This window comes from Hyposmocoma kahamanoa, unplaced genomic scaffold (genome assembly GCF_003589595.1).
Source record: "Hyposmocoma kahamanoa isolate Upper Pololo Valley unplaced genomic scaffold, ASM358959v1 65, whole genome shotgun sequence".
Taxonomy (NCBI): Eukaryota; Metazoa; Arthropoda; class Insecta; order Lepidoptera; family Cosmopterigidae; genus Hyposmocoma; species Hyposmocoma kahamanoa.
Window position 1 is genome coordinate 9,817,158 of NW_020653853.1, and position 23,695 is coordinate 9,840,852.

Sequence of the window (23,695 nt, forward strand, 5' to 3'; positions counted from 1 at the left end):
GAGACGAAATGTCATTTAATTCGTTTGAAAGCTATTCTGCCAAATCATTACGGTAACAACTGCGCTCCGATTGGCCAGACTGAATTAGAAACAATTGACGGGTGTCGTCAATTGTTTTACTTCAAAACGACCAGTTTAACTTGAGCTTTGCTATAATGGACGAAAATTAAAAATTTTTGGAATGTCAGTTGTTGGCGTTGTTCTATTTCAGTTTTCTAATTTATGATTTCAGCGCAAACAAGAGTTGATATTTAAAGATTATATAATGCCCATTTGCCTGATGAGTTGTCAGGGATGGATGGTCCTTATTTTGTCTCTGTTTCTGATTATATACTCGACGGTATTGGGGTGATGGGCGCGGTGTCAGTGCAACCTGCTATGGACAGGTGTGGCGCTTGGCACCAGGCGTATGACGTGTTCGTCTCCCCACTTGTTATCATAAAAAAAAAAATTAGGCTCATAATAAATTTTGGAGTAAACAGGTTCATTCAAATGAACTATAAATACATTATGTCTTAATAATTAAATTACGCACATTTCCGCTTGGTTAGCCTACAGTATACAGGCTACGTTAATAGTATTAATGTTTGTTCGACCGTGTGATTTAGTTTTAGCTTTGACTAGCACTTAGCGTTGGTACACAGTCCACGTCTAGGGATCCCATGCGGTTTGGCTGTATGTCCAATGTCCGTCGATGGACCGAAATTACAAGGGTTAATTATTGCAACATTCGTGGTCTCCGAAGGTTAGTCCCTTCAAGACTATTGAGTTGCAATACGTCCGAAATGTCGAGATAATGAAAATATGTTTTTTTAAATGATTAAGTCCCGAACTAAAAATTAGATTATGTGTGAAAATCGTGAAAGTTTAAATCAATGTAAATGTATAATTGGTCTCGTGAACATAATTTTTCTAATAATAATTAAAAATTATCACATCTTGGTCCTTTTAGGTTTAAATACATAGAATACATTAAAAAAAAAACATTTATTTAGAAAGATGCTTCATTTAGAATAGAGATTCCCAGACTTTTTTGTCACGGAGACCACGTACCATTTTTGTTCTGTTTTGCGTAGACCCTCTGCCTTTCTAATATGGATTTTTTGTTTTTTCTTTTTAATTTTGACAGCTGACACAGTACTACTCACTCTGATAAGTTAAATGTGTAGTGAGAAACTTTATAAAGAAAAACTTGTTTTATTGAACTGAACTGTGAAATCTTTAGTTCATAGGTGACTTATAATGAGAAAGTATTATAAGTATGTACTTACTATGAAGGTATCTGGTATCTGTGCCATGTTGATTTTCCGGTGTATATTATTGACCTACCAACAAAGTGTGTGTCAATATTTTGACCACGACCTGCTTAAATGGGTTGCACTCTCATGGATCCACAATAACGTGTCATGCCCTCCCAATATTTTTCCCGCAGAGTAGACCCCTGGGGTCGATCACTTTCGGAATTACTGATTTACTGAGAGTAATTTAGTAATTTTCAACGAACAAGTCGTGCTCCCGGTGGTAAGCGACACGCTTGTCCATAGCAGTTGCAGTGCCACTCAGAGCTTTAAATCGCAAATATATGAGGAGCACTGCCACTGCACTCCTCATCCTGAGATATAAGTTGACAAGTCACAAATTTCATCGCGCTCACCCTGCACGGCCGCCGCGCGCTCGCCGAGTGGAGTCCGCGTTGCCGCCGCACAGCGATCGTGTGCGTCTAACTGTCGTAAGCGTGCCGGACACGCGGGCGAGCCTGCCTTGAATTTGGTGTACGCGGCACCTCGCGCGGCGACCACGCGGATTTATTATTCAGAGAAATTGAAATGTTGTTGCCTAGTAAATAGAATTCAGATTCGCCATTAATGTACATGAAGGCGTGGTAACTGGGCAGTCCTGCGCGAAAACTTTCTCCACGTGTAAGGGCGCATTTACCCTTCAAAATCGGAACTCACTGATGCTCACATTAGGCACTGCTTGCAGGAAATAGGCAAGGTGGCAGTACTTCCCTGGACCATCTGTTTTACAACTTGCAAGTAAATGTTTAATAATAATAATAATGCGCACACTCATAGCCATGCACTAGGGAAACCCTGTGTCGCGGGACACACACATGGACAACCACAAATTACACTCAAACTCACGAGAGAAATAAATGTAAGCCACACAAACATTTCTCTCGGCCCGGGAATCGAACCGGAGTAAGACCTATTTAGATAAAGGAAGATAAATAAAAGAAAGACTTACCTTCAACAATTCAAATCATCGCTGTATCTGAAACAAAATATAAATCCATTACTTTCAATATTTCCAAAGAATATTTACTTAAGTCTTACGTAAAATGGTAGGTACTTTTTCGCAGAAGTGGATATTAAAATCGTATCAAATGGAAATGGATACTGTATACGTTATTTATTTAAATACTTACTTGTTTTACGTCGTTAAAGCTGTATAAGCACATTCTGTGCTCGTTTACAATATTAACTAATCGTAATAGGCTGTAGTAAAGTCATAAATGGGGCTTTTGTTCCTAACACTAAGGAAGTCAGTTTAGATATTGCGTTCACAGGCGGTAACATCTGTTTAATATTGCCCTGTAATATGTTACTTCTAAAATATTGGCGTTTAGGTATTACAATGTTGGCGTTTATTCTATATTTAAATTTTTAATGATTACGTAAACTAATTTAGTTCTCTTTAAATTTGTTTAAGAAAATGTACAATATATGTACTAAGCAAACGTTGCAATTGAAAGCTGAAAAATTATAACAGCCGATAGTGTTTATACCGACCATACCGAAAATAAACAGATTAACCATAAAATTGGAAAATAAAATACATTTATATATATGTAGATATAAGTACGTTTTAAAATTAAAAAATAAGTGCGCATTTGACCTCCTTCTCAACTGATGGACAGTGACGATGAGGTCGACGATGGAGAATACGCACTTGAGTAATGCCTATTTACTCTCGCCTCGCACAGGGATTTCCAATCCATAACCGTTCGCCTTATATTATGGGAGCGAAACGCTACATGCAAATTCTACGTGGCTACTTTTGATAATCTAACTATTCAAGATTTATAGTCTAGTGTAAAAATCCCAGTTCCTTAACTCATTAGACTTTTTATAGACAATATCGAGTTCTTAGGTTTCGGTGATTGTTGCATATAGAAGAAACGGAGCTATTTTTTCTGATTTAAATCGCGTATATTTGTTTTTTTTTTCAAACAAATGTTTATTTGAAAAAACAAATTATAAAACAAAAACAAGTATGTGTTTGTTTCTTGTTTTTGCTTTGTTTGGTTCGGTCCTTGGTTTGTTTGAAAAAATAAATATACGCGATTTAAATCCGGAGAAATAGTTTCATTGCCAGCTATAATGTTCTTTGACGCGACTAGTCTGTCCAATGTTAGAGGATCCGCCTTCGAAGTCAAGCTTAAAAACTGCATCTTCAGGGGTCAGGCACTGCCACTGCGCCCATCACCATGAGATATAAGGTAACAAATCCTATGTGTCTGTAATTTCACCAGCACCCTTATCCTTCAAAACTGGAACGTACTAATGCTTTCATTACTGCGTCAGAAATCGGTGTGTGACAGTACTTCTCTAGACGAACTAAATGAGAAATGGCTTCTGGAAAATTGTTTCTACAGCGTCAAAGAACTATTCTAACATGATTGTGGCAGTACTTCCCTGAACAAACACTTTAACAAGGAGCTCTACTGCTACTAAAACTTAAGCAGGTAATAATTTTTGTAACTATTGCGGAAAATAGGGTTGTTTTCCATTAATATTAGCCGTGACCATGGGACCTGTAAAGGACCCGTAACGTTCGTTTGTTTAAAAATAGAAATATACGCGATTTAGACACGAAAAAATAGTTTTATTTCCAATGTGTAACGATCCCGAAAATCTAAGAACTCGAAAGATATTATAAAATAATTACCTTTTTTTATTGTAATAACTAAACGTCCACATATTGTTAATAAACTTTAAATAATCTACATCGATGAAAGGTCGTTATAATAAATTTCCCAAGAGTATTAGACATAATGGTTCAAAGGGTTTACCCTTTGATTTACATTCAGTTTAGAACTTGATGTTAAGTAATGTATTTGTTTCAGGACCATGTTGTCATGTTGTTATAAATAGTGTTACAAAATCAAATTACGTGAAAATAGGGTATGTTGATGTTGTTAAAAGCATTGTATAAATCTAAATAAAAATAATAGTTAGTGTGGATGAGACTTTAGAAAGTGACATTGTGAGTATAGTGCCCAATCCTGCATATGAATTTCCGAGTCACCGGAGGAGAAGCGGGAAAAACTGTTTTGCTAGATCAAAATGGTATAGGTATTTCCTATTAAATAACGGTCTTACAAAAAATATGCCACACGCTTAAGGATATTGTTTAAAGAGTGTGCTAATGTGTTACACGATAGGAAGTACTTTATCTGATCATATAAAATCTTGAAAAGAAGGGTAAAATAAAAGTCTAAAACGAATTATTTGAGAATAAAATAATAGGGGTTAAAGTATGAAATTGCCGATTTGTACTGAAAATCTAAATTGTTTATTTTTTAAATTTTTAACAAATTTATTTAATCAAAATAGTTGCCATTATTATCTATACATTGCTGCCATCTAATGGGAAGGTTATTCATGCATTTGCGATAGAACTCCGACGATCTAGACTGCACAAACTGTGTGAAAGCATTTTGTACTGCCTCCTGGGAAGAAAACTTCTTGTCACGTAGATAATTGTCCAAATCACGAAAAAAATGGTAGTCCGTTGGAGCAAGGTCTGGTGAATACGGAGGATGACGAATGGTTTCTAACTGCAGTTCCTGAAGGGTCAAAATGGTTTCTCGTGCTGTGTGAGGTCTCGCGTTGTCGTGGAGCAATAATGGTGAAGATCGATTCATGAGTCGGGGCTGTTTTACTGCTAGTTTTGTCAACATGGTTCGGAGTTCGGCACAATAGACATCTGCCGTTATTGCTTGACCAGATCGGAGAAAACTATAGTGAATAACACCATGCTGAGACCACCAAACAGTTACCATTACCTTTTTATTGGTAAGTTTTGCTTTAGGACACTGTTGTGGCATTTGACCTGGGGTCAGCCATTGCATTTTTCTTTTCCGGTTATCATAAAGAATCCACTTTTCATCACATGTTACAATTCGATCCAATATTCCTTCATTTCTGTACCGGTTCAACAAGGCAACACAAGTTTCAACACGCGTTTCTTTCTGCAGATCAGTCAAATCATGAGGCACCCATTTTTCGTATTTTTTTATTTTATTGATTTGACGCAAGTGAGTCAATATTGTGGGTAAGGTAACGTTAAACCATGCCGCTAATTCCTGGGTAGTTTGACTAGGATCGGCTTCCACTATCTCTCTTAATTCATCGTTATTCACCTGTGTGGGCGGTCTTCCTCGTGACTCGTTCTTTAAGTCGAAATTTCCATCACGAAAGCGTTTAAACCAAAATCGCACGGTGCGTTCATTAGTAGACCCCTCTCCAAACGCAGCATTGATATTGCGGGCTGTTTCTGCCGCGTTAGTTCCGCGTCGGAACTCGTATTCAAAAATCACTCGAATTTTCGCAGTATCCAACTTTCTTGTCTAAATTGAATAACAAAAACAATTGAAAGTCGATATTCAAATGTTTCAAATTAAAAAAAAAATCACAGAAACCATTTGAAAAAAGTTTCATTCGAAAACCTCAAACCATGAAGATTCTATGAAAATTCAAAGAACCTATTGCAATAAAACGGCAATTTCATACTTTAACCCCTAATATCTAAGTTAGCACATAATTTTTATATGGAGATACATATTTCTCTTATCGTGACGGGATGAACAAGTCGTGCGCCTGATGGTAAGCTACACACCTGTCCATAATAGTTACAGTGCCACTCAGAGCTTTAAATTGCAAAGATCTGAGGGGCATCCGTCACCCTGAGACATAAGTTGACAAGTCCCTTGTGCCTGAAATTTCACCAGCACCCTTACCCTCAAAAACCGGAACACAGTAACGCAGACGTTACTGCTTGGCGGCAGAAATAGGTAAGGTGGCAGTACTCCCTTCGACGAACTCTTTCACAAGGAGCTCTACTGTTACTAAAAATATTTATCATATTAGTTTACGGTAGCGGATTGCGGGACGCGAGGGGCGACGCCCCACACCTCATCTCCTATAAAATTTAACTCGCGGCGAAATACCCCGTCTTAAGAAGCAAACGAGGGTAGTTATCGTTTTCTCAAATAGTGGAATTTATTTTCTGATTTAAGTAAAAAGTAATAATTTTGACTAGTTAAGGCTCGCCGCCGCCCCCATTTGCTTTGCTTTGCAATGCTGTCAGCCATGGCCCCCTATGCGGGGTGCACGCTACGCCACTGCACTATTCATGTGGTCGGACTTTGGAACGCACTACCTATTTATTCTTCGCGAAAGTAAATCGTTAGCTATTTTTAAAATGAGAGTTAATGAGCATTGTATGGCCTATATTTATTTCTCTCGTGAGTTTGGGTGTAAATTGTGGTTGTCTATGTGTGTCCATGGCACCCGCGATACAGGAGTTTCCTAGGACGGGGTTATGAGTGTTGCGTAATTATCCACATCTTAGTAATTGTTTTATGAAATATAGTTATCCAAGTATTTATATAGTTTATAATTTAATGTTATTGTTTTTGTGTTATTAGTTATTGTATCCTGTACTTAGGTCTGAGCAAACTTCTTTAAGATATAAGTGGAACCTTGTGTTTTCGTTTTCTTAAATGTGAATTGTGTGTGTACAATAAATGCTTACATTAAGTTACTTACTCATTGGCATGTTTTGTTAAACTATACATACGGTTTGGCTTAAAATGAATGAATGAAATTCGAGTATTGTATCACTTTTGAAGATTATAGAAGAAGATTTCGTATAGAGGTAATGCCACCTTACCAATTTCCGCCGCCAAGCAGCAATGTGGCCATTATTGCATTCCGGTTTTGAAGGGTAAAGGTGCTGGTGAAAATACAATCACATGGGGCTAGTCAATTTATGTTTCAGGGTGACAGGTGCAGTGGCAGTGCCCTTGAAATTTTTGCGATTTAAAGCTCTGAGTGGCACTGCAACTGTTATAGGCAGGCGCATACACGTCGGGCTTGTTCGTCCCGTCACTTGATTTTATAAAAAAAACTTATTATTATTATAACTTATTTTATAATTTTATTATTTGTACAATCTGACCAATATTTCACTAAGTGGAGTATTTTGACATGTCTATCACATCATTTGTAGTTGACAAATTTGATTTGAGTCCTAGGAAGAGAAATTTGGAAATTAATGACGACATACTTATAATAGAATAAAATTACTTTCAATAACTTGCTATCATAAACAAGTTTGTGTAACCACCAAATATGCAACGTGTGGGTTATGTGAGCTACAACTTATATCGTTCGACGCTAGAGGAAAAATTAGAAAAGGTACGAAGATTAATAGCACTTTGATATTGATTTTACTTGTTTGGTAATGAGATGTACGTTTGTATACCAAAGGTACTAGTGAGCCTAGATGATATACAGGATATATCACGAAGAGTGTAATAATCTTAATAATAACAATGACAATAACACGCACACAGTTATAGCCCGGCACTAGATTTATGCCCGTATCGCGGGTGTCATGGACACACACATAGACAACCACAAATTACACCCAAACTCACGAGAGAAACAGATGTAGGCCATACAAATATATCTCTCGGCCCGGGAATCGAAACCGGGACCTCTGCGTGGCAGTCCAGCATGGTAACCGTTCGGCCACAGAGGCAGTTTAAAGTTTAAGTGTGCGAGGGAATTGCACTATTTAATTCCGCCTTCCCCTTTCCATCATCGGGGGACCAGACGAAAGCTGGAATTACACCCCTATGTTGTGAGTATTCCAAGGATACACACCAAGCGTTTCGCTTTCACATTTATAATGGCGAACTGGTATGAAGTGGAATTCTCTGCCTGCAGATTTGACCCTTGAACGATATAACTTGGGTTGAGAGTGAATAGGCATTATTTAGGTGTGCATGCTCCATTGTCGGCTACATTTTCACTTTTCATCAGGACAGTTGGTGGTCAAATGGGCACTTATTTTTTAATAAAAAGAGGAGATTAGTTTCTTTTCATAAGTATTATCATGGACTAGTTGTACCTATTACTAGAGATAGAAAAAACTGCTTATTAATGTTAAACGTTGTACTTAATTAAATACGCATGCTTATAAAAACGCTTTACACGTTTGCAGCTTAAAAAATCATTTAGGAAAACTTATGTTAAAAAAATTTGCAACATTGTGTTGAGAGGGAAAGGCTAGAATAGGTCACTAAAGGTTTGAAGATTAGTATATTTGTAAAACACGGGTTTGGTTTTTATAACATTATTATTGACATTAATGACAATTTGTTTAGGGAACACACTACTTGACATACTGAAAAAAAAATTGTTGAGTATTGCACTGCAAAAGCAACGATTACAACTTAACGTTATAAGCGTGCTTGTATGCTTGTATTAGAAAACAGACATTTTTAAGTGCTTTTTGGTTTAAACGCCCACCTCTACGTATTACATCCACAGATGAAAAGCATAAAAACCTTAATGAGTTCGTTTATTCTATTAGTTTATATATTAGTTTAAGCAGTAACTATTTTGTTCACGTTTTAGTAATGGAGTTGTTCGTCACGCATGTGAAACTTCTAACTTCGCTTTTCCGTGAATTAAGTTCAATTGAGTTAAGAGGGCAGGGACAAAAGAAAAAAAAAACGTGAAGTAGAAATAAAAAAGAAAGAAAATACAAGTATATATATTAAAAGCATACAACTAGCAGTAGAGTAAATTAATTTCTTCTAAAAGTTTTGAGTTTTTAGTATCAGTAGAGGACCTTGTGAAAGAGTTCGTCCAGGGAAGTACCTATTCCTTTACCACTTTACCTATTCCTGCCGCCAAGCAGTAATGTGTGCATTACTGCGTTTCTGTTGTAAGTGTAAGGGTGTTGGTGAAATTGCAGGCACAAGGGACTTGGCAACTTATGTCTTAGAGTGTCCCTCAGATCTTTGCGATTTAAAGTTCTGAGTGGCACTGCAACTATTATGAGTAGGCGTGTAGCTTGCCATACCACGACTTGTTTGTCCCGTAATTTAATATTATAAAAAAAACACGAACCTCCACTTTTTTCGAAGTCAGTTAAAAATACATTTAATGGTTTCCTTTCAATTAGGCAGTTACTGAAATATATCAAATTCTAAATTTTTATCATCATCACCTAATCAGCCCACACTCGATTATTTGTTAAATACGTCCAAGGCATGCTTTGGGCCCAGACAGGCTGGTAAACCGGCTGTCGATAAAGCGGTAGTTTATTCTATACTACGTTTTCTTCAAAACATTGACCCCATTCTTGAAAGTGGTACGACACAACCTATCGTAGATCATGATAATAAAAGGAATTGAATCAAAACAATGTGTATCGCACCTGAGAAAACCAACGAGTCAGGAAATAGCATTGCCTTACTTTCAGACTGTTACAAACTCTATGTATTTGCATAATAATGGCCGTGCATAAATGATTTATGCATGGGGTTCATTTTAGTGTTTTGCGGCATGGGAAATTGGCAACATCGCATCTCCTGCTTATAAAGCAGAACTTACCATAGTGAGACGCGGGATATTCTTATTTCTACTTTGTCAACAGATTTCCATCGAGATGAATTAAATTAATATTAATATTATGTCATTATGTTTAAATTCATTAAGCCTTCGTGTCTAGTTCTAAAACTTATCACATGAAATGTAATAATTAATTACACTTGTTTTAGTATGATACCTAAATCTTTAGCTGGATTATGCAGGAGAAACAGTGTGAAACGAAAAAATGGAACTCTATTAGTTTTGTTATAAGTTAGGGCACAAAATGCTGGTTTTAAATTTGTGCAGTCGCATGAAAACTCGATCATGCATATCGGGGGCTGCAATCGAACAATCCCCTCGAAAACACGACGCGAGCTCTCGGAAAAATTGGGTGAGCAAAAAATGACCAGAAATTGTCTGAAAATTGTATTTCACGTATGCGCTTTTCCGGGTTTGGATCGGCGAAATCATTTGATTTCGCGATGTTTATCGGGTGAATGTAATTTTCACCTCCAACACGTCCTCATTTGCAAAACATTGTGTGAAGTCTGTTATGCGTACACGGACAAATATTTGGTCACTTTTACAATCCTTTGAAGCAATTCTCTTCTAATTTTATAGAAGAGAATTGCTTCAAAGGTACAAATTTAATATAATTTACCCAATCTATTCTAGTTTCTCATTTCACTTAATGAAATTTATTATTTTCAAGCCTGAGAAGTGCCAAACTCGCTTTAAGAAGCGAAAAAATAATTAGAGTTTAAGAGTTTAAGGTAAAAGATGCAGAAAGAGGACATAGGCGTCTTAAAATCCTTATATTGAATATCAAGAGATTAAACAGATAGCAGCATGTGCTGTTTTTTTAGAGAAATTTAGAACCATTTTGGATTTGGCACATTAATTTCAGCTTGTACCTAGCCTGTGTCCCAGGCAGATGGCGAGATGGGCGAAGAATGGTCGAGTGGAGGAAGCCATTTAGGAAATTGCATTTAGGCAAGGCATTGTACAGTAGAAGCAGGTTTGTTTTGCCTTGGTTTTCTTTTTAATTATAAGCTACCATTCTGTATTTACCTACTGTCTAAATGAGTTCAAGAGAAGTTAAAAATTTAAGTAAATAGACTAGGCGATGTCATAAAGTTTTAAGGAATGTTTTAAGGATATATTTGGTCGAGTAAATCACAATTAAATTTTGACATAAACTTATCATAATTTGTAGGAAATGAAACTATTTTTTCGGGTCTAAATCATGTATATATTTTTTTTTTCAAACTTGTCTTGTCATGTCTGGTAAAAGGCCCGGAACGTTGGTTTGTTTGAAAAAAAAAATGTTTCATATCCTAGGTGAAACAATCGCGAAAACCTAAGAACTCGTTATCGTAATATGATTTTTACTGGTGGTAGGATACGATCTGTGGTGGCCCCTGTGGAAGTCTTGAATCAACTTTGCACTCAGGTAAGTCGCTGCTGAGACAAGATATATATGAGGGTTCAGGGATGCTAGTCTAATCTGACTTGACTGCAATGCCCCAACACATTTTATGCAGCACTTGCTCTTGTGCTCCTCGTGCCCTATTACTTGTACAAGGGAAGATCTCTACGCAGCCACGGATAGGGTAGTAAAGGTGGCAATATACTATTCAAAGTATATACTGTTCTAAAATAAAAAAAGCATAAACACGTTAAGAAGAAGAAGAACTTGTCGTAGGGCTCACAGAACATTGCTAACTCCAAAGCAGCAATTCTGGTTCCCGAAAAGAAGTTTTGGGAGAGCCATCCTAATCACAGGCGTAGTACACATGAGATCTTAAGTTATATGGCCGGCAACGATATTAAGGATATTTTCATTGTACGCATCGCAAAGATTTTTAGTTACCATTGTCCATGTTTCGGCGTCAATGTTTGAGTTTAGGTTTATTATTAAAAACGCTCTGATTTCTATGAATAAAGTTTATTAATTACACACAATACCACAGAATATTCAATAATGGAAACAAGAGGAGAACAATAGTGTCGCCAGCACTAATTAAAAATTATTATTTTCGTGTTACTAGCAGTAGTAAAAAAACAAGTAACAGTCCCATGTCGTCCACTAAGTTTTTATTACAGTGCCCTTCTTACACAACCTTTTGGTTACGCGGGAAGGGCACTATTACCTATTACAATAAAGCCCACATAGGGACCTTACCAGTCAGGTCCTGAACCCAGATCAGCCCGTTGACACAGACTTCATCCGGTTCTCAAAAGATTAGTGCCTCGGGTGAGCTCCACCGGATGCGCGTGTAGCACCATGCCTTTTGTCCGGTCCCTGTCTGGTGCTGTACCGTAGCCTAGACAGACAACAGTTTGAGTCGGAAATATATATTTTTTTATGATATCAAGTGACGGGACGGACAAGTCATACGCCTGATGGTAAGCTGCACGCTTGTCCATAACAGTGGCAATGCCACTCAAAGTTTTAAATCGCAAAGATCTGCCACTGCCACTGCGCCCGTCACCCTGAGACGTAAGTTGACAAGTCCCATGTGCCTGTAATTTCACCAGCACCCTTACCCTACAAAACTGGAACACAGTAATGCTGACATTACTGCTTGGCGGCAGAAATAGGTAAGGTGGCAGTACTCTGGACGACTCTGGACGAACTCTTTCACAACGAGCTCTACTGCTGCTATATAATATTATAGAAAATGTCTTTTTTTTTAATAACGTCAAGTGACGGGACGAACAAGTCGTGCGCATGATGGTAAGCTACACGCCTGTCCATAAGAGTTACAGTACTACTCAAAACTTTAAATTCCAAAGATCTGAGGGACACTACCACTGCGTCCTTCACCCTGAGACTTAAGTTGACAAGTCCCATGTGTGCGTTACGCTTCAAAACCAGAACACAGTAATGCTGACATTACTGCTTGACGGCAGAAATAGGTTATAATAATAGGTAAATTTAGTAGCAGTAGAGCTCCTTGTGAACGAGTTCGTCCAGGGAAGTAACCACCTTACCAAATTTCCGCCGCCAAGCAGTAATGTTAGCATTACTGCGTTCCTGTTTAGAAGGGTAAGGCTGCGGGTGAAATTACAGGCACATGGGACTTGTCAACTTATGTTTCAGGATGACGCGAACAGCAGTGGTAGGGCCCCTCAGATCTTTGCGATTTAAAGCTCTGAGTTGCACTGCAGCTGTTACGGACAGACGTGTAACTTACCATCAGGTGCATGATTTGTTCGTCCCGTCACTAGATATTATAAAAAAAATAGGTAGCTTTATTGCTACTATCTACTATATTTGTTGTGGTTTATACTACCGAACTTTTCAAGATAATGAAACTAGCCTGAATGAATTTTATATTATTCGTGCCGCGCGAGTGCTTTGAATCTCATGGGCCATTTATGCGCTTAGCGATATCGCTTTGAATTCCAAGGGTGTTATGTTTGCAACACTGCTTTTCAGTATTCATTCAGCTTTCATGTTATCACCTACCCGCTTGTATTGGAAAGATTTCAGCTATGCTGTAGCTATATCAAATAGTTTTAAGGATAAATTCGGTCGAGTAAACCACATCCTAGTAAAATTAAATTTTGGCATAAACTTATATGTAAGAAATGAAAGATTTTTTTTCGGATCTAAAGCGCGTAGCTTTTGGAGAAGTAGATATTTGTATAGCCTAAGTGTACTCGTCCATAGTTGGATCCCTTAATAACCCATAAGTTGTTTAAATGGTGTGACTTATGTATATTAAATACCACTTCAGATTAAACTACTGCACTGAAGTTTATTTAAAACGAAGTTGTACAAGTGGTTAAATGAAAATAATTTTAAAGATTTTTAAACTACGGAACAGGCGCTTGTCGCCTTTTCCAATAAAACAAGGTAGGATAGAAATATAGCAGCATATAAATGAAGAGGCTTGAAAATTAAAAAAAGTCTTGATGTTTGTTATTCTTGGTATGTTTGAGACGTTGTTATTGTAGTTTAATCGACATTGTATAGTTATACAATGTCGATAAAACTACAATTAGATATTTGCATGCTATTTGATATAGCGAAAAATTATTGTACTGGCACTGTCACTTGTTACATCTGTTATAACATGTTTTAAGCAAATAAATGAAATAATATTATTGTTAAATATACGCAAGCCTCCATGTCTAATTAATAAAATTAATAAAATAGTGCAGTGAGTTCCGGATTATTGAGAGTCGTTGATAGCATTTCCATTGTTGACTTTTTTAAAAAGGATCCCCCTTTTATTTCTTTAGGTCGGTGGTCGGTTAGAACTTGAAAATGAAGAAGCATAGTTAATCGTAATACTTAAAAAAATAAAGTGGTAAATAATTAGGCTTTTTTTGTTTTTCAGACAACCACACCAATTGCCTGGTCTCAAAGTAAGGCATTCCCAGTACTATGAGTACCAGAGCAACGAAATTCTGAAACACTTCCCAGAACACGTACACCAATTTAGAAAAGTACATTTCCCAAATTGGTCCTACCATTTTATAATCAAATTGTTGCTGTTAGAAAATAATGGATCTTTATTGGAAGTTTGTAATATGGGCAGTTCAAGAATATTATTTATTAATATTATTAAGAACAAAACCAACATCAGCGAAACTATTACGCCCTTTAATATAGGCCATTACGTCTTTTCGGATAAATGCACCAGTGTTATCATTACCTTCAGAGAGATGAAAAATCTGTCTTGGTAGTTTTGTTAATTTACGTAACGAAACTTGGTATCACGCCATCCCTACAATTAAATGAAACATTTTATGTTCTAATTAAAATTGTAATTCTGAAAACCACTGAATAACAACTCAAAAAATACACAACCCTTTTTGGACGTTTCTATTATACTCTAGCGGCACATATTATTTTCAGTGTAGAGCAATGATTTTTTCAAACTCACACTCAAAATAATTTTTTCTTCAAAGGTAAGCAAATGACACTTGAAATCGTCATATTTATATAACTCTACTACTCATTCATAAGGCAGATTTCCCTAAGAATAATAAGTAAGATACTCTAGGTGTTGTTGTTCTTTGTAAATAAACATTGGTATACATTTATCGTTTACAATATTTATTGCAAATATTATTTTTGATCTCGACAACCTGTAAGTGCTAAGCTATGAATTTTTGTTATCCAAGTACGCAGAAGCTAAAGTTTTTGTTTCACTATAGTTTTAAACCTCGTAAATAGCAAATTTTGAATATCCACCGTAATCTTATTAAAGAAGCATTACATGGGGTAATGCCCTACCCTATAAATGAATTTGTAACTTTCTGAAGACGACTATCAAGAACAGCCAGTTTATTTTTAGCCGACTTCAAAAAGCGATTAGTCCGGGCATATTTGTAAACCGATTTCGATGATTCTTTTTTGTTCGAAAAAGGGTACCTCCTCATTTAAATTTAAAGAGAATATTCCACCTCTAAGCGGGGAATGAATCCGGCTTCGCCTTAGAGGATGGACAAAAAATAAGTATCGTGCTCTTTTAGGTAACGGATTTCAATAAAACTTGGCAAATAGATGTAATACGGTAACATGATATGAAGATGTCAATGTTTTTTTTGTTAAAGTTATTATTCCTCGTGGTACTTTATTATTATTTTTAATTAAAAAGAAATACTATTCTTCTTACATCAAGAACAATTAGAAAGATGTATCCCATTGCTGGGCAAAGGCCTCTCCCTGATCCATCCACACATACCGATTCATAGCTAACTGAACCCAAGTTTTATCGTAGGCGTGCAGTTCGTCACACCATCGCTTCTTCGGTCTGCCGCGGTGCTTTACGCTTTTGGGTCTCCACTGGGTGGTTACCTTGGCCCATAGATTCTCAGGCGTGCGGCAAGCATGCTTTTTGGGCTACATCAGCAATCTGTTATTTTGTAATAATCTGCAATTTCATAAATGTGCTGTGACACTAGTATGCTTATTTTTCTTAAAATTTTCTCTCAAACACACTCTCCCTGATTATTACGTTTTTGAAAGACAAAAATTCTACTAATATCGCAGCAAGCACGTAGAGTAGTTCGTAAGGGCTGTTGACTTATATAATATATATATATATAATTTTTTCATTTTCATTTATAAGAAATAAAAATCACACAAAAAATATTTTAATACAAATAACGTAAACTATGTCGTTTTCCCGTACATTGATAAATTCGTCGTCGGCAGTACATAGATATCGTTGTTGGCGGTAATCTGGCTGCGCTTGTACCTATTGGGGTAGGTACGAATCAGTCGTGTGAATAGTGTGTGGGTATGGTGAGGATGGCACGTGAAAGGGTGAATGAGTGGATAAATTATTTGTTTGTATGTCGATGCGACTGTGTGAATGAAACCGGATAATACTGTGTTCTTTTTCTATTAAGTTACTTTCGATATTTACTATTTGTACAAATTCGTAAAAAAACATTACGTAAAGAATTAATATATAATATAATGAATAAACATATTATATTTGAACACATATTATTACATCAACACAATATTAATAAATATTGCAACTAAATCAAATTGTAATTTCCGCAGACCATTGAATAGCAATCTAATATTTTTTGGGAAACCTTTATTAGATTCAGGGTGAGAACCATTATCTCTCCAACGTGAGACAGCGATTTTATCTAGTTGATTAAATGCTAGAGACTTAATTGAATTTTAGTTAAACCAATCGAGTCTCTGAGAAATACTGTGACTGTGATCACAGATACTTGGATTATTTTGAATACCACTCGAGTTAAATTTAAATTGTTAGAAATTAATAATGCTGTATTATAATGAAGTTATTTAGTTATTATGTGAAGTAGGTATTACATTAAACAAGTAACATATATGTCTATATTTTATATCCTAAGAAAAGATCAATTAAGAATTGAAGAAGATAGAAGATGATTTTTCCAAATTGTTCGGTTCAAATGTAACTGGAATAAAATTGATTTTATGTAGAACATATATCGAGTTTTTAAGTTTTCGCGTCCAATCTAGTTTTATATCCAGATTAGCGCTCCCCCTTTGTATTGCTATGCTAATGGGTTGGGCATGGTAGCTGCCGGTCCTTGGGTTTCCCAGACAGTTAATAAATTTCTTCGATAAAATTTTGTACAGATGAAGGGCACTGGGACCCCACGGGGTAAGGGTTTCGACTCCAAAGGCTGTAAATAGGTAGTCGGAGTCGAGATCCTGATACTTATTACTTTTTATTCTTTCCGCTAGCTCAGCTACGGAGCCAGCCCTCTTGCTGGTGTGCTGGAGATGGGATGGGGCAAGTGTGTCGGCACATGTGGCATTCCACACTAGTGCCCGGCGGATGATGTCACGGGACGAACATGTCGTGGGCCTGGTGGTAAGCTACACGACTGTTCGTAACAGTTGCAATGCCACTTAGAGCTTTAAATCGCACAGATCTGAGGAGATCAGTACTGCCACTGTGCCTATCACCTAATACATAAGTTGACAAGTCCCATGTGCAATTTCACCAGCACCTTACCCTTAAAAAAAACTCAAAAAGTAAGAAAGTTATTGCGTAAAGCTTAAGTATTCTACTTGGTCGAAGTTTCCGTCAGGCGCCCTAAGCGGTTTTCGTCATCGTTTATTATGCGCACAGCCCAGGAATGAAATTTCCTGTCTACGACTGTGTTTCCGAGCATATACAACTGAGTATATCTTTAAGATGCGACATCTATATATATGAATAGGCATCTTCTGGACGAGCTCATTCCATCATAGACCCTTTCTCTTCTCCAGGGCTAGGTAGTAGTCAAAAGTAAGTCCATTTACTTTAAGAAATACTATATCGTACATATATGACTAAGATAAAGCCGTACTTTAATACAAACTCTCAATAAAGAATAATAATATCAAGTACAACACCTGCTGTCCCTAGCGACGCTGTATAAATTGAATATTGGCCATTATTACGGCAATTTTTTTATTTGGCTGTAAAGCTAGCGAGGGCGGAGGATAAACTTTTGTATTAACTCCCGACATGTTGATTTGGGTCATCTTTTAGAGGGTTTTGTTTTAAACTTGAAGATGTAAATTTTCTTTGCCGCTTTGAATGAAAACTGCCACAGATTCATTGCAGCATTCAAAAAGGGCACAAAAAGTTGAAAATAATAAATTTAATAAACCAAATTATGTACAGTCAAGAGCAGATCAGACTCATCTTTGGACTGTTGAATTTAATTTTTAAGTATGAAACTTGAGCTCTTGGCACTGTATTAGGGTGCCTACAAATATGCTCGTATAGGTATCCAATTTTGTTTGTACGTATCAGACTACCTAAACAAAGTCAAGCTGTTGATGGAGGTCACGGAGACTAGTTACTTACCTAATGGATTTATGATTGTATTTATAAATTGGAGCTTACGGTAAAGAAGCAGCCCTAGTTTCGTCACTGCGTAATCTTGACGTTTGTTGTAACAGCATTACGACGTAACCCGCTATAATTGGCTGGCCAACTTGAGGGATGATCCCGAATAACGAACGCTCACAAATCCCCTGTGAGAGATGGTTTTTTGCAAGTTCATTGCGGTTTGTTAGGTAAGAAAAAACTAATTGAGATATTTGGTATACTGGACGTATCTTGTGTGTTGAAAATATTACAGCAACTCTTATATTGTTTTAATTTGCTGTTTGGAATAGTGTTAAGGTTGAAGCCACTTTTTCTCATCCTTGACTTGCCTGAGAGCTCTGAAAGTGTCCTTGTAAAGGTTTATCACTGCTAGACGTATCAGATACTGTTCAAAGACATACCAAGTGGTGTTCGGTAGCTTCGACTTTCTGAAGTTCTCTGCAAAATGTATGTGCACAAAAAATGTTCCTCACATTTTTGTCTTTTTCGTTATAAATTTGAAAATGTTTGGGCATTTAAACAGCATAAGTTTACTACAGAAATATCACAACCTCTCATTTTGAGAATTTTGATGGGAGTGACGATGAATCGAACAAACGTAAGCTTAGTGAAGGAAAAGGGAATTCGAGAACAATTCAAAATTTTAAAGTAAGTGACCAGAAACCAGAACATAGGATGATAAAAGGGTGGGATGCCGACCAAAACAGATGCTTAAATGAAACCACTCTCTTAGATTGTTTAACCAAAGATTTTTCTAATCGACCCGGGCTTAGCGTCCTTGGACTTGTGCTTGAATAATGTGCCAAGAAGAAGTCTCATTATTTGGTCAATGTAGATTACGCTGCTCTACAGTGTTTAGAACTAATGCCATTTTTCATCTTCCGTCTTGTTTCACGCTTATAATTAGAGCGACCCGATTTTATGTTTTTTGCTGGATGTCAGGGATAAATGTTGAGGGTTTATTCTCGTTTATTATATTGTAGTCTCACTGCAACCAAGAATTTATTTCATTAGCATTTTTCTCATGTTTATAATGTTTTTTTATTAATTGATTTTATTGAATATAATGATGTTTTACTACCATTATATTCATTATTATTACATAATTTAGGAGCCGGTTATCACTTCAAATGTATAATGTAACAAAATTCTACGTATTGTTTACGTAATGTCCTTTACAGGAGGATAAACCTTAGCTAATATTATTTCGTGTTGTTTTCCAATTATTAGATAAACGATTTACTAAACTACCTACGAATCATATTAATAGTCTTGATCATGGTTTCTTTGCTAACAAATGTCACGTCAGTTTGATAGCTCGAACTAGGTATGGCCACAAAGGGCTTTTGGTGTAAGTTGCTTAAACAGTGAAGACATGTCGCTCCGCTCTTTGTGAACTTGCCGCGTGATATTTTAGAATTCGTTTTAAACTGATCCATCTCTTATACTTTCGGACTAATTACTTTGAAAAGAGCGTATAACAACTAATTGCAATTAATGGACGTTACTTTTTCACCGCCTGCTGAACGAATTGACAATGAAGAGTGAATAAGCCGATTATCTTTCTGACTAAATCTACGTTGAGGGTGTTTCCTCAGAAGTCTCCGAAGTCTCAGTCCTTTCCGGCCATAACTCCGGCACGTATATTTTGAACTCACTCCACTAGTTTGTTATAATTATTAATACAAAGAACGAACATAAAGAAAATCCTACGATCTGAGGCGACTCGAACCTGCGTCTGTGTGTCAAAGTGGCCAACGACGGCATACAGCATTTGGCATATAGAAGTAGGTCCGAATATTTCATTGTGTTCGATCTTCATATTAATAATCATACATTTACTAATTCATTTACTTATCTAAACTGAAGACATATCTACATCAATTACTTATCCTAATATTAAAAGGGATAATAAATTATTTGATGCTCAAAGAAATAATTGACCTATTGTAAATAAATGAGCACTTGAAATAGTGAAATTATAGGCGCATGTGACTTGTCAACTTTATATCTCAGGGTGACGGGCGCAGTGTCAGTGCCCCTCAGATCTTTGCGATTTAAAGCTCTGAGTGGCTGCAACTGTTATGGACAGGCGTGTAGCTTACCATCAGACGCACGACTTGTTCGTCCCGTCACTTGATATTATAAAAAAATAGTATATGAAAAAACAGCACGAGCCGAACGAGTGACGCGGGCGTGTCGCGGCAGCCGCCGCCGCCGGCGAGTACCAGAAGCCAATTCGCTTGCGTTTTCGAACATGTTTTGTCAAACTATATTATAATTACCTAATATAATATTAGTATACAAATATAATCAACATTTACTTAGTTTTAAAAATAACTTTTTAAATTTTATTTTTAATGCTAATTTGTCTTGTTTTTGAAGCCCAACATAAAACTATCAACGTTAATTTATACAAATCAAAATTTTTTTGCGTAGCTCAGAACAGACTAAAATGTCGTTCGATTTAATTAATTTTATGTTTTAGAGAAAAAGTATCAATCTTTGAAAAAGATGACCTTTCCGATTTTGCAAATTTAAAAAGATCGTTCAAATACATGTCATACTTTAATAGTGTCATTAAGAAGACAAAGTCGACGAATTTAATTTACCTTAGTAAAAACGAGAAGAAAGTTCGTAATTTCAGTAAATCGGAAAGTTGTTCAGAAAGCGTCATCGCAGATAGCAAACACGAGTCTTATTGTGTTTTGGTCCCTTTGCTGAAGGACAGGGAATTACAAAAGATGTTTATGATAGACCGAGGCTTCTGTGACAGGTGACATGAAGTATGACGAGTTGAGATTCCCGGGAATACGTGAAAGAACCTCTGTCCACATATTTGACAGACCAAAGATCTAATAGAGGGATCAAATTGGAACTATATTAAGTTCGGAATCTTGTGGGAATAACACAATTCGCTTTATGTTTGGTAAATGGTATTGTTACCGTATTGTATTTCTATTTTCAGTTTGTTTGTACACGTTATTAGTCGTCAAAAAATCTGTTGACTTTTTGATTTGCTATATTTTCTTTTAATTACAATGTTAGGTGGATCGCATACATTACTACGATGCCGTACTTGAATGTAATTCTCCTTGGAGTATACCTATTACAAACGACTTTGTGGTCACGAAGCGGCAGTAAATCTCCACCATCAATGAGACGTTAGACTGGGCATTATAATTTTTTTACGATGCTAAATAACGGGACGAACAAGTCGTGCGCCTGGTGGTAAGCTTCATGCCTGTCCATAACAGTTGCAGTGCAATTTAGAGCTTTAAGCCATGAAGATCGGGGGTTAGGCTGCCTTTCCACCAGAGATGTGCGAGGTAGCTAGGCGGTGAGAGGATGCGCAGCGGCGCGGTTTAAGGATGCGTTACAGACTCTTTTCAGCTATGCGCGGGCGGGGTAAGGTGTAGTGGGGTAAGCGGTGGCGATGTGTCAGTGTCAGTTAGTGTCATACTTTCAGTAGCTCTAGTTTCCTACACCGTTTTCCCACATTCCTCGCCCGCATCTCTCGCACACATCTCTCACTATTTTGTATGTACAAATATTTAGCTATTTAACCCTTTTCCACCGAAGCTGCACTAAGCGAGGCTAGGAAAATGTAGTAATCCTATTGGTAGATTTTTTCCTCGCACACCGCCTCGCATATCTCTGGTGGAAAGGCAGCCTAATACATAAGTTGGAATGTCCCAAGGGACAGGTACAAGTAACTACCTGTAATTTCACCTGTACTCTTATTTTTCAAAACTGAAACGAAGTAATCATTACATTACTGCTGGGCGGCAGAAATAGGTAAGGTGGCAGTACTTCCCTGGATGAACCCTTCAACAAGGGCTGAGCTCTACTGCTACGTAATCAACATTAATTAATTTCGTTTAGTATTTCACACCACTTCTTAAAAATGAATTAGAATAAATGAAGTTGCCTACAATTTCACTTCTTCGTGTATGTGTTGGTCACTGAAGCTAATAATTATGTTGTTGTGGTTATTCACATGTTGTTCGTCATATCTTGAAATTCTTGTAATTATTAAGTCCAAACCGCAGCAAGTAGACAGTACCTACAGCTGTCCCCCTTGGTTTGGCACAATTTTGTAATTATCTGAGACGTGAAACATTCAATAATAAGATTTACTTAGCAAACAAACGTTTGTGACTTCTGGTCATATACAGTGTTCATAAAATCACTCTAAAGATATACTTCTATAATTAATTCCTGAGCTAAACAATAGCCTTTTTTCTGCAACTTTACTGTAATCACAAATCGGACTGCACACGAGCAATTTTACATTCAGTTAATTGTACTTTAAAGCGTTAATGCGCTTAAAAGCGTTTAACCCACTTTCGCATGATTGTGAATTTTATACAGCAATAAATAGCAACGATGTAATTTCAATTATTATGTGGTATCCGGAAGTTACTACCTGATATCTTTGAGTCATCTAAATTATTTTCACTTCCCATGCTCTTAAAGTTCGTATTTATGCTGGGTGTATGCTGCATAAAATAGGATTTTATGCTCTAGTGCACAAAATAGGATTTTATGCGCTAGTGCATAAAATAGGATTTTATAATAAATAAAAAATAAAAAACCATCACATTAAATATGTGTAATTGTTGTAATTTTACATTCAATTTTAATTAAATAATCGTTTATTTGCAATATTACTGTTTAATTTCCTAGCAATGAAGTGAAAAGCATAGTGTATAACTCGTTCATAAAACCCATTTTATCCTCGACTTAAGTTATCTACCCTCGCATGCGGCTCGGGTGGATATACTCGTCTCGGGTAACATTACGAGTTTTATGCACTTGTTGTACTATCTACTATTGATTGTCGGTACACTTTGGTTTTATGAGACGGATTACTTTTTAGAAAAGCCTCAAGTCAACAGTGGATTAAAGGCTTATATATTGTACGCTGGTTTAATTGTAAATATATATTTTTAATAATGCCTGCTGGTAAGTGACACACCTGTTCATAACAGTTGCAATGCCACTCAGACCTTTAATCCGCAAAGACCGGAGGGGCACTGCCACTGCGCCCGTCACTCTGAGACATAAGTTGACAAGTCCCATGTGCCTGTAATTCCTTCAGCACACTGCTCGCATTGCTGCTTCGCGGCAGAAATAGGTAAGGTGGCAGTACTTCCCTCGACGAGCCCTTTCACAAGGAGCTCTAGTAGTTACTAAAAGGATTATACAAAGACTTACATTACCTATACGTAGAAGTATATAAGCGGCCGAGTTTAATTTATCTGCCACTTTATACCTTTTCCTTGTATATTATTTATAGTTGACCTACATATTTTTCTAATAGTCACAATACAAAAACAAAACGCATGACCTGTTAGTCCGGCCACACACATAATGACAAATAATTGTAACGAGTTCATAGGTTTTCACCACTGTGGTCTGTGGTTTTACGATTGTTACACATAGGAAATGAAACACAATAATGCACACACAATAACGCACACACTCAACATAACCCTGTGTCGCGGGTGCCATGGACACCCACATAGACAACAACAAATTACACCCAACCTTACGAGAGAAATAAATGTAGGCCATACAAATATTTCTCCCGCCACGGGAAACGAACCTGGGACCTCTGCGTGGCAGTCCGGCATGGTAACCGTTCGGCCACGGAGC

The 23,695-nt window shown here is 36.9% G+C and overlaps 1 protein-coding gene across 1 annotated transcript in view; it reads right to left on the minus strand.

Annotated features, from left to right (window-relative positions):
- Positions 1 to 23,695, minus strand: part of LOC113231215 (probable G-protein coupled receptor CG31760) — a 111,016-nt gene that overhangs the window by 84,493 nt on the left and 2,828 nt on the right. Inside the window, exon 2 of the mRNA XM_026465421.1 lies at positions 2,248 to 2,274. The gene's annotated coding sequence lies outside the window, so the exon portion shown is untranslated. The remainder of the gene's footprint in view (positions 1 to 2,247; positions 2,275 to 23,695) is intronic.